This window comes from Lissotriton vulgaris, chromosome 1_1, assembly GCF_964263255.1.
Source record: "Lissotriton vulgaris chromosome 1_1, aLisVul1.2, whole genome shotgun sequence".
NCBI classification, from domain to species: Eukaryota; Metazoa; Chordata; class Amphibia; order Caudata; family Salamandridae; genus Lissotriton; species Lissotriton vulgaris.
The window spans coordinates 55,797,981-55,813,446 of NC_141685.1; the positions used below are offsets into that span (position 1 = coordinate 55,797,981).

General features: G+C 42.0%; 1 protein-coding gene across 1 annotated transcript in view; it reads right to left on the reverse strand.

Moving 5' to 3' along the window:
• LOC147737233 (uncharacterized) overlaps positions 1 to 15,466 on the reverse strand; it is a 103,717-nt gene that overhangs the window by 56,456 nt on the left and 31,795 nt on the right. The gene's annotated exons all lie outside the window — the stretch shown is intronic.

Sequence of the window (15,466 nt, forward strand, 5' to 3'; positions counted from 1 at the left end):
CAGCAGGGGAATATGCCCTGCAGCCAAGGGTTTAAGAAAATACACTTGCAAAGATGTCCTACGGAATGACTTTCACTTGATCATGTCTCAAGCATCCGATGGCTCCAGTTATAAGAGTTGGTCTCTCCAGGGTAGGTAGAAACTATTTGCTAAACCGAGTGCATACGTAAGAGGGACCTTTCTCTGGTCAAAGAGTGTTTTTTAAGAATGAGCTGCTGTGAAAGAGAGGGAAATGAGCTGTGTAAGTCTAGTGTGAGTAAGTACATTGTGTTAAAAACTGTACCAACCACCGAACCTTATCTTCTAGGGCTTAAAAGCATCCATGATCGTTTTCTATTGACCCTGTTTCGGCTCAACCTCTTCCATTACCTCTTGGCACACCCTCGTGGCTCCCACAGAGGCCTGTGCCTCATGCCCTGTGGCTGCAATGGGAAGTCTCCTCAGGACATGATGCACTTTTTAAGGTTTTGTAGTTTTTATGCTGTTCCTAGAAAGTTATTTATTATTCCCATTCCCTCTTTAGGAGGGTGAGACCAGCTCTTATCTTTTAATAACTGCTCTGATGACACTGTTTTGCATACGCTTAACTTTTTACGGGTCGCTGTTAGACTCAGGTCAAGCTGCGATTAACTTCTGTACTGTAATTAATACATTTTTATCTTGTGTTCTGACTAACTTGGACATATTATATTTTTTCAATCTGTAACTTGGAAAATGTTTTATCATTTTATATATGACTTTTATGGTTTTCTTTTATAAAACCAAATAAAGTTTGTTGATAATAATCACTAGGGGATTCATTTACAGGGTAGCGTGGTATCCCTCACAATAACTCCAGGAGTCACAGTCCACACAATGTACATGCTTTGTTTCCCCTACTTCCAACCTTACATGTACCCCCAATCACCTGCTCAAACCTCTCCCTGCTGATGCCAATGTGGTTCTCCGTCATCCCGCAGACCATCTTTTTGGCCCCTTTGAAAGTGCCCATACAATAAAAATGCTGCAGTTGTAAATACATATCAACTACCATTTGTTGGGTTTGAAACATTTTATTGAATAATAAAACCTAATAAACATAAGCTGATTATTAAAGCAAACCAAAACATCAGTTGCCATACACATAAGAGACAAAAGTTGTACATAAAAATCAACATACTGTAACACAGCAAAGTTATGTAGAGCACAATTCCTAATTTCGGGCAATCTTTAAAGTTCAGCAATAGAAACGTTCATAAAGAACAGGAAAGGAAACAAAGAAGGTGAGATACAGTGATTTCATTAATGTAATGCTTCCTACATATAGAAAAACAAATACTAATTATTTTCCTTAAGCAATAAAGTCCTCACATTAAAATACTAAGAGAAATATATTGAACAATGAACATTTCATGGGTAATTAGAATTCAATTTGAATATTTCAACCTCCTGAGCATTATTTGGCTCATGAATACAACCTGAATGCTTTCTGAAAAGGAACCGCCTCATGGGGTTCCTAATCACATATTTTCCAACAGGATTCAAATGATAAACTTGAATTTCAATTCAATTTATTGATTTAAGCCTTTTTGGAGATCAACAATTTTAAATAAATACAAATTCCACACACTTTTGTAAAATTGTCAGCTAAACTTTAATTCAATCCACCTTCTAATCAAACACTTCCCATTCGAGCAAGCATCACAGGACCACTTGTTGTTATCTTCCCAATTAGTGATAAAGTTTCAGATGGCAACTACAATAAATATGTTTAGTATTTTACCACCGAAAGGAAAAACATACCATTTCTGAATCATGGTGCACAATAAAATGCAGGAAGAGAAGGGCATCTTTTTGTGTAGCATTCATTAAGGTTTGACCAGGCTTGAAACTAGAATTCCTGAAGTTTTGGACATTTAAATGTCATATTTTAAAAGAGTTCAAACAGACCCAGCACGAGCTCCACGACAAATAGAAGATGAGTGAAAACGTGCTGATAAGTAATTTATTGATGTAAAATACATGCTTGTGGATCTAATCTATTCAGATTTTAACTCCATAGTTTGTTCAATAAATTGACTGAGCCTAATACTTGAAGGTCCATCTCTCAGATCAGTTCTATTACAGTTTTAGTTGCGATAACACTAAAAGAGATCAATGATAAATAGATTTTAAAAGCCATGGTTGGAATTGATCCTTGGTCTAAATCTAGATTATTGTCTGCGATAGAAACCAGTACAAACAGATCAAATCTAAAAGCATTGAATATGTTTATTATAGTGGTTTAGAGTAAACCCAGAAGACACACATTGGTCCTAAAACTCAGAAAATGTATCTAACGATTATGATTAAATCCTATTTCATGTCCAGAGACCGCCTTAGTTGCTTTCCTGTTTAAGTCACAACATTTGCAAATATATTTAACAAAACATTAAAGCTGGATGTCAGAAATGCTGTCTTTAAGTAGTGTGTAAGAGTTATGTGTGATGATTTTATTTGATCTGAAGCAACACTAACACAAAACAGGTACGTGCACAGGTTATCATTCAACTAACATTATTAGTAAACTTAATATGGAGGGAATTGAGAAAAATGGCCTCATGTACCAAGGGTCTTATTGTTCAAAAATTCACCGGTTCGGTAATTCAGAGAGTTCGCAAATGCTAAACCCCTTTTTGAAATGTACTAAGCCCACTTCACAATTCAGACTTTGGAAGGGGAATGTTAATAGGGTCCCTTCAGGATACTGTAGTAAATCCTTAAGGTTTGTATTAAGCTTTGTAACCAAATGTGGGCTGAAATCATTAACTGGAGGTAGTAACCCAAGGGGACATTTGTAAATCTGAAAGTAAAATGGGGTGCATATGGAGGGGGTGGGAGGTAACAGATACAAACGGCACCTCTTATTGTTAGGACTCACCTTAGCAAAACGAGACATTGCACAGGCGTGGAAACCGACAAGGGCCCCATCAGTAGCAGTCTGGAAAAATTATCTAGATTTTTGCATGGGGCTGGAGCAGCCTATTTTTGTGGCGAGGGGGTGTCCACACAAGCATTATAAAATCTGGAACAGGTGGGCAGAATATCGGGGACTGTGGCTGGACCCTCCTGATGAGCAGTTACTGCCGGGTTAGGGGGAGATTGCAGGCGAATACAAAGGAATGTGCCGAAGGAGTGGTGGGGTGGACTGTGAGTGCCTTGTGGTATATGGTTATTCTGTATAACTATGATTATGGAACTGTGAACTTGAGTGACCTGGGGGGGATGTTTGGGGGGGAGTTGGGAGTATGGGAGGGGGGGTTTCTGTACGCTATTGTTTTGGGGACAGAAATTCCTGGGGGGCTGAAAGACTTTGAACCGAACAGTCAAGGGCAATTGTGACTTTGTTGTAATGATTGTGCAGTTGCCTCTGGGTTACAGGGTGCTGCTTGATATGTGCTACTTGACTAATAAAATCTGTTTCCCCCCAAAAAAATGGGGTGCATTAAAAAATGCCTATATTTAAATCACAGACACAGTAGTTTGCTGACTCCACAAGCAACCGATTTTACCAAATAGATTATTAGTACATGAACCTCATTATTTCCTATATTGCTGAAATTTAGTCTCTAATATTTTTGTCATGTAGCGTAAATATTTGTTCTTGTTATTTTATTTCCTATTTCAATATTGTCATGCAATGTACCTATTATTTTTGTCCAACATATTGAAATATTTTTATCACAATTTTTGGGGCATTCTAAAAAGTGTTTTCACTCTATAACTTGAAACTTCCTGAGGAAAATACTGACGCGCAGTTACTGGTTTCTCCTAGTTCATTTACCTTTCTTAATAAAACAAGCACAATATTTATTTGAGAGCTTAATCTTTAGAAATAAAGTTTATGTTCAATAATTTCAGATAATTTACTGACAAAGATATCAAATAAAGATCCCCTAATTTCTTATACCTTGTGGTATCATAAATCTGCTAGAATTAACAGACTTCTCTTCTAGATAAATCCAGGTATGAGAAGGTATTAAATGAGAGTATCAACTTTCTGTTATTTTAACACATTTTCTCAGTGCACAGAGTATTTTTCCTACATTGATCACAACATTTCAAGCAATGGTCTGTGCTTGAACGTACAATGAAGGGTGAAAATGTATTTCTACCACAATCAAAAAACTCTTGGGTCTCTGAGGATTTCTGTTGCAAATGAAGACCTAGCTAAGATGAAATATTCCTTTAAAAGGACGATTTCCCTCACTCACCATAGTTGGCATGCTTCCTCATTCGGAATCTCCTTGCACCGTGATACAACCCCCTCACTGAGAGGGAGGAGTTCAGGCATGTATTGTTATAGAGAAAGGTATACAAAATACCACAATAATGAGCTCAGGGTAGTGTGGGCAGCAGAGTGAAAGTTAGAACTTGCTAAAGGGTATGTGGTTTCCATTATTTGTACGCCCCTGGACCAGGATTAAAATCGGGGCAATGTGGGAGAAGGAAAATGCTACTTACCGGTATGCATCTGTTCTTGGCATGTAGAGCTGCAGATTACTACACTTTGCATTAGATCGCCACCTGGTGTTGGGCTCAGATGATTGCATGTTGTTGTCGTCTTGGAAGAAGTCTTTTGTAGTCAGGAGATAGGTAACTCCTCCCTTGGGCATAGTGCGCATGGGCATCGGCTCCATCCTTAGATTGTTTTTCGCCATGGGAAATGATGGAGTTAGCAGAAGTAAAGAAAAGGATGTCCATCTAAATAAGATAAAACTGGAACAGATACAGGTCCCGGGGAAGCGGGAGGGCGTGCAGTAATCTGAGGCTCTACATGCCAAGAACAGATGCCTACTGGTAAGTAGCATTGTCCGTTCCAGGCATATGAGCTGCAGATACTACACTTTGCATCGATTGTGCAGCAGTGTCTACCCTAGCGGTGGTCACCTGTATCTGTTGCAGTAGTTAGAAAGAGAGTTTTTAGGACAGCTTGGCCTACTGCAGCTTGCTGCTTGGCATGCACATCAACACAGTAGTGTTTAGTGAAGGTGTGTGTTGTAGACCATGTTGCTGCCTTGCATATGTCTTCTAGGGGGATGTTCCCTAAGAAAGCCATAGAGGCTCCTAGTTTGCGTGTGGAGTGCACTCTAGGAGAAACTGTTAATGTACATTTTGCTTTTTGATAGCATATTTGTGTACATTTTACAATCCACCTTGCAATTCCACCCTTTGAGATGGGGTTGCCTTTATGCGGTGGAGAGAAAGATACAAACAATTGTTTTGTTTTTCAAAAAGATTTAGTCCTATCTATATAGGTGAGAAGAGCTCGTTTAACATCTTGTGTTTGTAGAGCTCTTTCTGCTACAGAGTCAGGGTTTTGGAAAAACACAGGTAACTCTACAGATTGGTTTAAATGAAAAGGAGTAATGACTTTTGGAAGGAATTTGGGATTAGTTCTTAGAACCACTTTGTTACGATGTAGTTGTAAAAATGGTTCTTGTATTGTGAAAGCTTGAATCTCACTAATTCTTCTAAGAGAATATCAATAAGGAAAGCTGTTTTCCATGTGAGGAATTGCAGTTCACATTTGTTCACAAGGTGGCCCCATGAGGTGGTCCCATGAGCCTTGTAAGAACAACGTTTAGGTTCCACACTGGAGAAGGTGGTAACCTGTGGGGAATGATTCTCTTTAATCCTTCCATCCATGCTTTAATAGCAGGTACTCTAAAAAGAGACAGATGTTGTCTGTTTTGTAAATATACTGCAATTGCTGATAGGTGCAGGCGTATAGATGAATGTGACAAGTTACATCTTTGTAAATGTAGAAGGTAACAAATAATATTTTGGATAGAAGCATCCAAAGGATCAATGTGGTTATTGGTGCAATAAATGGCAAATCTTTTCCATTTAGCAGCATAGTTCTAGTAGTAGGTCTCCTGGCCTCTTTAATGATGTTCATATAGTCTGGTGGTAGGTTAAGATAACCAAACTATAAGACTTCAGGAGCCAGATCGCCAGATTCAAATGATTTGGGTCTGGATGTCTGATGTCTCCATGGTTCTGCGTTAGCAGAGATGGTGTGAGACGTAGCTTTTGGTGTGGAACTAGAGAGAGTTCTAACAGTGTGGTGAACCATGGTTGGCATGCCCATGTGGGAGCTACCAGGATTAATTTGAGAGACTGTTGTCTGAGCTTGCGTACTACTAGTGGTATTAGTGGTATTGGCGGAAAAGCGTACGCAAATCTGCCTGACCAGTTCATCCATATCGCATAGACCTTGGACAGCGGGTGTGGAAACCTGGCGGCGAAGAGTGGGCATTTTGCATTTTCATGTGTGGCGAACACATCTATGTTTGATTGCCCCCACTTGTGAAAGAATGGTTGAAGAACTTGCGGATGTAGTTCCCATTCGTGAATTTGTTGTGTCTGCCGTCTCAACAGATTGGCTATCTGATTGTGAACTCCTGGAAGGTGCTCTGCCATCAGATATATGTTTTGTGGGATGGCCCATCTCCAAATGTTCTGTGCGAGCTGGGACAGTTGTAGAGAGCGTCCCCCCCCCCTGTTTTTGTATATAATACATGGCTGTCATGTTGTCCGTCCGGATTAAGACAGCTTTGTTTTGTACTTGTAGTTGGAATGTTTTGAGTGCTAGGAATATTGCTAGCAGCTCTAGATGGTTGATATGGAGCAGTCTTTGTTGAGTGGTCCATTGCCCTTGAGTTGTATGATGTAGGAGATGAGCTCCCCATCCTGTGAGAGATGCGTCTGCTGTGAGTACTATTTCTGGAACTGGTTCGAGGAACGGCCGCCCCCTTGTCAAGTTTTTGGTGTTCCACCACTGCAGAGAGCGATGTGTGCGGTTGTCTAACAACACTAGGTCTGTTAGTTGCCCTTGAGCCTAGTTCCATTGTTGTGCTAGACATTCCTGTAACGGACGCATCTGCAGTCTTGCATATGGTACTATGGAAATGCAAGATGCTATCATGCCTATCAGTCTCATGAACACTCTGGCTTGCAGAGATTGTTGATGTTGGAAGACTGCGACTAAGGACTGAATGCTCTGTATCATTGCTGGACTGGGATACGCTAGAGCTGTTGACGTGTTTATTGTAGCCCCTAGATACTGATGTGTATGAGAGGGTGTGGCCTGGTGTAGTTGATTGTGAACCCTAAGTCGTGCAATGTTTGAATTGTTTGATGTGTATGTTGAACACACTGATTGAATGACTTGGCTTTTATGAGCCAATCGCCTAGATAAGGGAAGACATGTATTTGTTGTCTCCTTAGATGTGCTGCTACTACTGCTAGGCACTTTGTAAATACTATTGGTGCTGTTGTAACTCCGAATGGAAGGACTTTGAATTGATAATGTTGTCCTTCAAGTACAAACCTTAGATACTTCCTGTGAGCAGGATGCATAGGAATGTGATCGTTTAGATCTAGTGTTGTAAGGAAATCGCCTTGTTGCAGCAGTGGGAGCACTTTTTGTAAAGTGATCATGTGAAAATGATCTGATTGTATGTAATTATTGAGGGGCTTGATGTCTAGAATTGGTCTTAGAGTCCCATCTTTCTTGGGTATTAGAAAATACAGTGAGTAAACCCCTGTTCCTTGGTGTTGTAAAGGAACTATTTCTATTGCGTCCTTTTGAAGAAGTGACAGGAATTCTTGTTTGAGCACAGTAAGGTGTTCTGCCGACATTGGACGCTGTCTGGGTGGTATGTGTGGAGGGGTTGCTGTAAGTTCCAGGCAGTAGCCAGACTGGATAATTTGTCTTACCCACTTGTCTGTTGTGATGGAATTCCAGACAGGTAGGAACTGTGTTAATCTGCCCCCCCACAGGAGTGAAATGCTGTTGGGGAGCAGAGGAAAGTCACTGTTTTGTGTTGGAGGAGGTTCGATTATTGTTGTTACCCCAACCTCTTCCTTTGTTGTTGAATCCTCTATATCCTCCTCTAAAATATCCTTTGTTAGAGGATGTTTGTGTGTTTGATTTAAAGGATGTTGTATTGTCTGCTCCAGAATGTTTGGAGCCTCATCTGTAGAAGGAGCGACGAAAGGAACTTTTAGCTTGTGTGGACTGTAAAGCTCCCATAGATTTGGCAGTATCTGTATCCTTCTTCATCTTTTCAAGTGATGTGTCTACCTCTGGTCGAACAATTGTTTTTGATTAAATGGTTGATTTAAAATGGTAGTTTGCACTTCCTGTTTAAATCCTGAAATGCGTAGCCACGCATGTCTTCTAAGTATGACACTAGTGTTGACAGCTCTGGATGCAGTGTCTGCCACATCAAGTGCACACTTGATTGAGGTATTGGAAATTAGCTTGCCTTCTTGTATAAGGTTGTTTGCCTGCACCTTATATTGGTGAGGTAGATGTTCCAGTACTTTCTCTAACTGATCATAGTGAGCCCTATCATATCTTGAAAGGAGGGCTTGTGTGTTAGCTATACGCCATATGTTCGAAGCTTGCACAGCTATTCTTTTGCCTGAAGCATCTATTACTTTAGATTCTTTGTCAGGTGGGGGTCTCTCACCTGACGTTTGTGAATTTGCCCTTTTCCTAGCATTTGATACAACTAGTGAATCTAATGGTAGTTGTCCTTTAATGTAGGCTGGATCTGCAGGTGCAGGCCTATATTTTTTCTCAATTCTAGGGTTTAGGATCCTAGTACGTACAGGGTCTTTAAATATCTCTGGAGCGTGTTTGATGACCCCTTTAATCATAGGAAGAATTTGAACAGACCTTTGCGATTAATAAAATGTGTCTAAAAGAAAATCTTCCTCTGCCTCATCAGAGTGCATAGTGACTCCATGGTAAATGGCAGCTCTGTTCAGCAGGTGTCCAAAACTAATATTATCTTCTGAGGGAGAAGGTTTTGATGGGTATGACTGTGGGTCAGGAATATCTGGTGCATCCTGTGGGTTCGGGTACTCCCAGTCTGTATCATCTATAGGGTATGGGAAAGGCTCATCTGGGTCTATCCCTCTTCCTAAACTATACTCATCATCATTTTCAGGTGAGTGTGAAGACAGAAGAGGAGAATGTGAAGGGGAAATCTGTGGTGAATTGTTAAGAGGCCACAAAAACAACTCCTCTAGGAAGTAAGGGTCAATGGGAACATATTTAAAGACCTACAGCAGATTGAATCCCCCAATCCTCTACTTAATAACAACAAAGCAATCTGGTGGTCTATGATATCTAAAAAACCAAAGGAGAGAGGAAACATAGAAAGAAAATGTTGGTACTTACAGACAAGTCGAATTCAAATTTAAACAACCCCTATTCAGGGAAGATGAAAGAAGGATTTCCATCAACTGCCTTTCGTGGCCAGTGTCATCATTTGGAATCCTAGCTTCCCTGTCACATCACCCCATTAACTCAGGGGATGATACCGTGATCTGAGATTGTGACCCAGAGAGTCAGAACATCTTACACGACAATGTTAGATGACTAAAAACCTATAGTCCCAAGTACTCAGATTGAAACAAAAAATTGCAGTGCAGTGTTAGTGAGAGAATTTAAAAAGAGCATAGTAGTGAACCCAACAATTGTATTAATGTCCACTCATATGCCTTTTAAAAACAGTGCAGGTGCTGCGTTTCTAACAAATATGCCGCAGGTCTTAGGTCAACTAGTTTCAGCCAATAGAGCACACTGCCCCGGCTTTCTTCAGGACCTTCTTATATATTAGCTCCTGCAACAAATAAAACAATAAAGAAATTGTGAAAAGAAAAAACATAATCACAGTGTTCACATTTGTGAATACCACAAATACCTCTATACAGGATGGAGGATTCCCACACCTACAGAGGAAGAAACACAACTATACCTTTAGATTAATCATGAACTGAGTACCACACAGTCCCCTCTCTTCTCCAATATAAAACTTGTAAGTAGGTACACTCACCTATCCTGTGTAGGGTTAGGCCTCACCTCACCTGGCACAGACTCAGGTTTTGCAGGAGACCCCGCCCTAGAAAAGAATGTGATGATAAACTCTCATTCACATTAAAACACATAAAAGCTATGTATGAACCACAGTGATTGCCTAATATCGTCGTCATGTCGTGCACTGTAATTGCCCAATATCGAGCTTCCAGAAATAAAAAGATATTTATTTGAAAAAGCGAGGTCCAAAAACTTTGTGCTAATGTGGCCCTATCTCGATGATTAATGTTTCCAGCCTACCCCTAGGCAATCCATGTCGATATTCTTGCTGTTAATAATTCCTAAGAGTGCATACAGACATTTGCATGGTGATAAACATAGAAAAAGGGCCTTTTGCCAACTACAGTATGATACTCTTATCCCGAGGCCACTCATTGATCTCATCATATCGTAAACTGTAATTTCCAAATTTAGCACACTTGGAAGAACCCAGAAGCGCGATAGTTGTACCACGCCAGCGCGGTTTAGCGGTTGTCTATCCTTCTAGCATCTGCAGCTGATAGCCTGGGCTCGATTCCATCGCCTGCCCGCCTCGGTCCGACTCGGCAACCAGTGCCGTTGAGCGGAGGGCGGACAGGCAGAGCCAGGCAGGCAGCACTTCCGGTTGTCCCGGAGTTGAGGTTAGCGCTCTAGTGGCTACCTCACTCCGGGCTATTTAGCCACGCCCTTCCAGGAAGCGCGCAGCGGTTGCGCGCAGGGGGCGCCTAAGAAGCGCGCCTAAGAAGCGCCGAAGAAAAGCCCGTCTGCGCCCGTCCGCGACAGGACGGGGCGAGGGGCTATGGACTATGATATTTCGCAAAATGCCTCTACCGGTAAGGGTTCACGGCTAATTACGTATTCCCGCCAAACGCTACTGACCCTTAGACCACCGTTGCTATGTAGCACCAAAATACCATGGCACCGTGTAGAGGGAGCCTTCTCCTGTTTGCAATGTCGGCGTCTTGCAAAGAATGACATACCTCCCTCAGACCCTAAATCCCCCTTACCGGGCCTTAAGAGCTTTCTACTAAATGTGCGATCTTTACCCAAACATCAACATGAGGTTTGGGATCTAATTCATACTATGCAGCCAGATATTTGTTTTCTTGTTGAAACATGGCTAAAACCCCACACAGTCACTGCCATCGCTATGGGGATTCCCTCTGGGTATAAAATCAAACATTTAGACAGAGACATTAAAACTGGAGGGGGTCTTGCTATTATATATAAAGATTGTATAAAAGTGACTATTAGTGAACAACATATGCACCCACAGCTAGAAACAATGATTTTTAAACTTACACTTACTAACCACATCACCTGGAAAGGTGCTCTGGTCTATCGACCCCCAGGACCTAACCCTAAATTTGCACTTACTCTGCAGGAAATTTTAGCCCCTCACATTAAATCCAAAGAAGATTTTCTTCTTTTGGGTGATTTTAATATACATGTAGACTTACCCACACTTTCCGAATCCACTGACCTGATTACTGACCTTTCTAATCTAGGTCTAGAATTACAAAACCAAGGTCCCACTCATAGAGGAGGACATATGCTGGATTTACTTTTTTCTAATTGTGCCAAAGTCATCTGCTCTCCAGCAAAAGAAGTATCATGGACAGACCACTCAATGTTAGAATTTTTATTAGTAACTCCATTAAGTACTGCTAAGAGTGTCTCTCTTCCTCCCATCTGGCGACGACAATGGCACAAAGTCACTGCTAACAAAATCCAGGAATTCTGGAAAGATCCGGAAATTTTGGCAACAGACACAGCCGATACGGCTTTAGCTAAACTTAACATTTCTATAAAGCAAGCCATCGACATTGTAGCCCCCTTAAAAAAGCATAAACAATATCCTGTGTCCAAACAAGATAGCTGGTATACCCACGAACTGAGAGCAGAAAAGCAAAACTGTAGGCGAGCTGAGAAAGCCTGGAGAAAAAGGAAAACCGAGAGTAGCAGAGCAGTTTTCTTAGACGCTCAATCAAAGTACTACAAGAATATTAAACTTGCCAGAAAACAGCACATAACGCTACAGATATCACAAGCAGGCAATTGCTCTAAGGAGCTTTTTAATATTCTTCAGAACTTCATTAAACCGACCGCATGTGAGAGCTCAGAGGACTTCTCACAAGACCTATGTGATGAAGTATCGACATTTTTTGAGGATAAAATAAATAACATCTATGAAAAAATAGTAGCAGCCAACAGCGCTATAAATAAAACTACCAATGGTCATCCTCTGACCCCGGCAACAAACAACAATAAAATACTTCTAACATCCTTTCCCCCAATTACTAATACAGAGCTCCTCTCCCTTTGCAGCCAAATTAAATCAGGATCGCCAAGTGACCTTATTCCCGCCAAGATGATTGGCCCCATGACTTCCCTCCTGGGACCTCCCATATTAGATTTGGTGAACATTTCACTAACTAAAGGTCAGGTTCCAGCAGACTGGAAAAAGGCGGTGGTGAACCCGATTAGGAAAAAGGCATCTTCCCCATGGACAGACCTCTCCAATTTACGACCTATCTCCCTCCTACCCTACCTGGGCAAGGTTACGGAGAGGCATGTGAACACCTATCTCTCTCAACATCTTGAGGCGACGGACGGCCTGGACCATTCGCAATCAGGGTTCAGGCCAAACCACAGCACAGAATCAGCCCTTCAGACGGTGACCAACAACATCAAAATGGCACTGGATGAAGGCAGCTCAATGATTCTGGTGCTGTTGGATCTTTCCGCCGCTTTTGATACGGTGTCTCACACGGTGCTCCTCAGCCGCCTAGGCGAGGTGGGTGTAGAGGGAGAGGCTCTGGCATGGATGAAGAGCTTTTTGACTGGTCGTTATCAAGAAGTTAGGCTGGGCTCCCACAAATCCACTCTTAGGGAGCTCAATAAGGGAGTGCCACAAGGCTCGTGCTTGAGTCCTACACTCTTCAATGTGTATGTGGCCCCCTTAGCCAACTTAGCTAGATCTTTCGGCTTCACCCCAGTGTCGTATGCCGACGACACCCAACTCCTTTTTCCCTTCAAAAACCTTACACCTGCAATAAAAAGATCTTTTGCAGATGGCATGAGAGCCATTGCAGAGTGGATGTCATCTAACTGTCTGCAGTGTAATGTAGGGAAGACGGAGGTCATGTGTTTTGGGCAAGCGGCGACACACTGGGCATCCGACTGGTGGCCCTTAGAGCTGGGCCCTGTCCCTATTCCCAAGAGTACAGTCAGGAACCTGGGAGTGCTTTTTGATCAGCAACTTACTTTCAAAGGCCACGTTAACCAAGTTGCTGGAAACTGCTTTCGGGCTATTGGTATGTTAAGACGTGTTTTCCCCTTCATACCGGACCATCATAGAAAGACGCTTGTACAGGCTCTTGTCATCAGCAGGGTTGATTATTGCAATGGTTTGCTCCTTGGAGCTAACGAGGAGCAACTTAGTAAACTGCAGGTAATCCAAAATACAGCTGCAAGGATTATCCTGAATGCCCCTCCAAGGACACCCTCATATCCCCTGCTGATGAGACTCCACTGGCTCCCAGTGAGGAAACGAGTCCAGTTTAAAACGCTATGTACTATCCATAAGAGTATGATAGGGGAGGGCCCGAAATACATGACCAAAATTTTCCAGCCCTACACCCCAGGGCGCCTTTTGCGCTCAAGTCATCAGCAGTTACTGCAAGTACCCAGAGTAAAAAAGACCAGACAAGGCGGCCGTGCACTAGCCCATGCCGGACCAATACTCTGGAATTCTCTGCCTCCGGAATTAAGATCTCTCTCTAGTCACCTGACTTTCCGGAAAATTTTAAAAACCTATTTGTACCCTAGCAAATAATGCCCTGTAGCTTTTTATTTTAGTTTGGACATACAATTTAAATCAGAACTCTCCTTGTTGCAGCAATAGCGCGGAGATACCCATTCGAGGGTCTAGTCTGGCGCTTTACAAGAATATAAAATAAAGAAATAAATAAAATAAAGATCTCCGATCCATCTCTATCAGACAAAGTTTAATGTGCCCATCACTAGAGTGGAACTAAAACATTGGGACGAACAGTGTCTATATGGGAATCAAGTGGCCCTCATAATAGGGTCCAAGGAATCGTGTCGTTGAGACCTAGGGTATCACTATTAAGCCTGAAAACCCATCTTTGTTCTATTTGGAATAGGAACTTGGTTCTATCTTTAACATGGGGTGGTATACAGGGTTTTTCTAACACCGTCCATTGGTAGTCATCTGGCCTATGATTAGCCTCTGTAAAATGTTTTGTCAATTTAGTGTTGGACTTTCTACAGCGCAAGGTGCTTTTGTGCTCCAACATCCGCTGACGCACTTTACGGGTAGTCATTCCCACATAACGATCTCTACAGGGACACTCGATCATGTTTATTTATTTATTTATTTTTGGTATTTGTAAAGCGCATCATATACCCTCAGGCGTCTTGGCGCTAATAAAACCAGTTATTTATGATAATTAGCGTGAGGAAGGAGCAGTTATTGATCGAAGAGCCACGTTTTTAGGAGCTTGCGGAATTGAAGGAGGGAGGAACTCTCCCTGATGTTTAGGGGTAGGGTGTTCCAGAGCTTTGGGGCAGCCACCAAAAAGCGACGATTGCCCCAAGATGCCGTTTTTGTGCGAGGAACGACCAGTTGACTGAGAGTATTTGAGCGTAGAACTCTGCTAGGTCTGTATCGTTGTAGCTGTTCTTTCAGAAAGTGGGGTCCTTGGTTGTTAAGCGCCTTGAACACGATACAGAGGGACTTAAAATGGATTCTGTTTCGAATGGTGAGCCAGTGGTAATCCTTTATACTTTTGGATATTGATTCGTATTTTGTTTTACCAGAGAGCAGACGTGCTGCTGCGTTCTGGATTGTCTGTAGTTTGGTTATTACTCTGGATTGGGCATTGAGGAAAAGGCCGTTACAGTAATCCAGAGCAGAGAGGACAAGAGAGGTGACCAATGTTTTAATGGCTGATTCCGGAAGAAAGGGACGTATTTCAAATTGTTGCTATTACAATTCGAGAAATGCGATTGTATCCATGGTCTTGGTGTCCCAATGTCTACCGTTTTCGACTGTCTTGTTTGGGGACATACAGAACAATTTCAACTTGGAAAGTGCCCCTGCACCGGAGGCAAGTTCCACAGGGTATTAGGTTCAATTTGTGTTTGGATACTTGGACGGGTATGTACAAGGGTGTCACGCAGATTCCGTCCGCGTTTAAAAACAAACAGGGGCATTGGAATTTTTTCTGTCCTAGTATTCAGAAACCGCCAATTTCTCCGGATACATTTCTGTATCCCATTACTCAGGGTACTGAAGGTGTTTACGAAAGTCATCCGGCCCAGAGGAGTTATCTCCACTTTCGGTTCGAGAAGAACCTGTCTGTGGTTGTTAGAGGCCCGTTTGCACGCTTGTTTGATCAATCTATGAGGATACATTTTATCATTCAGTTGTTTCGATAAGTTACTGGCATGATGTTTATACCTGTCCATAGTGGAACAGTTGCGCCTCACGCACAAAAATTGGCCAAACGGTAAATTGTCCCTTAAAGACTTGGGATGTTGGCT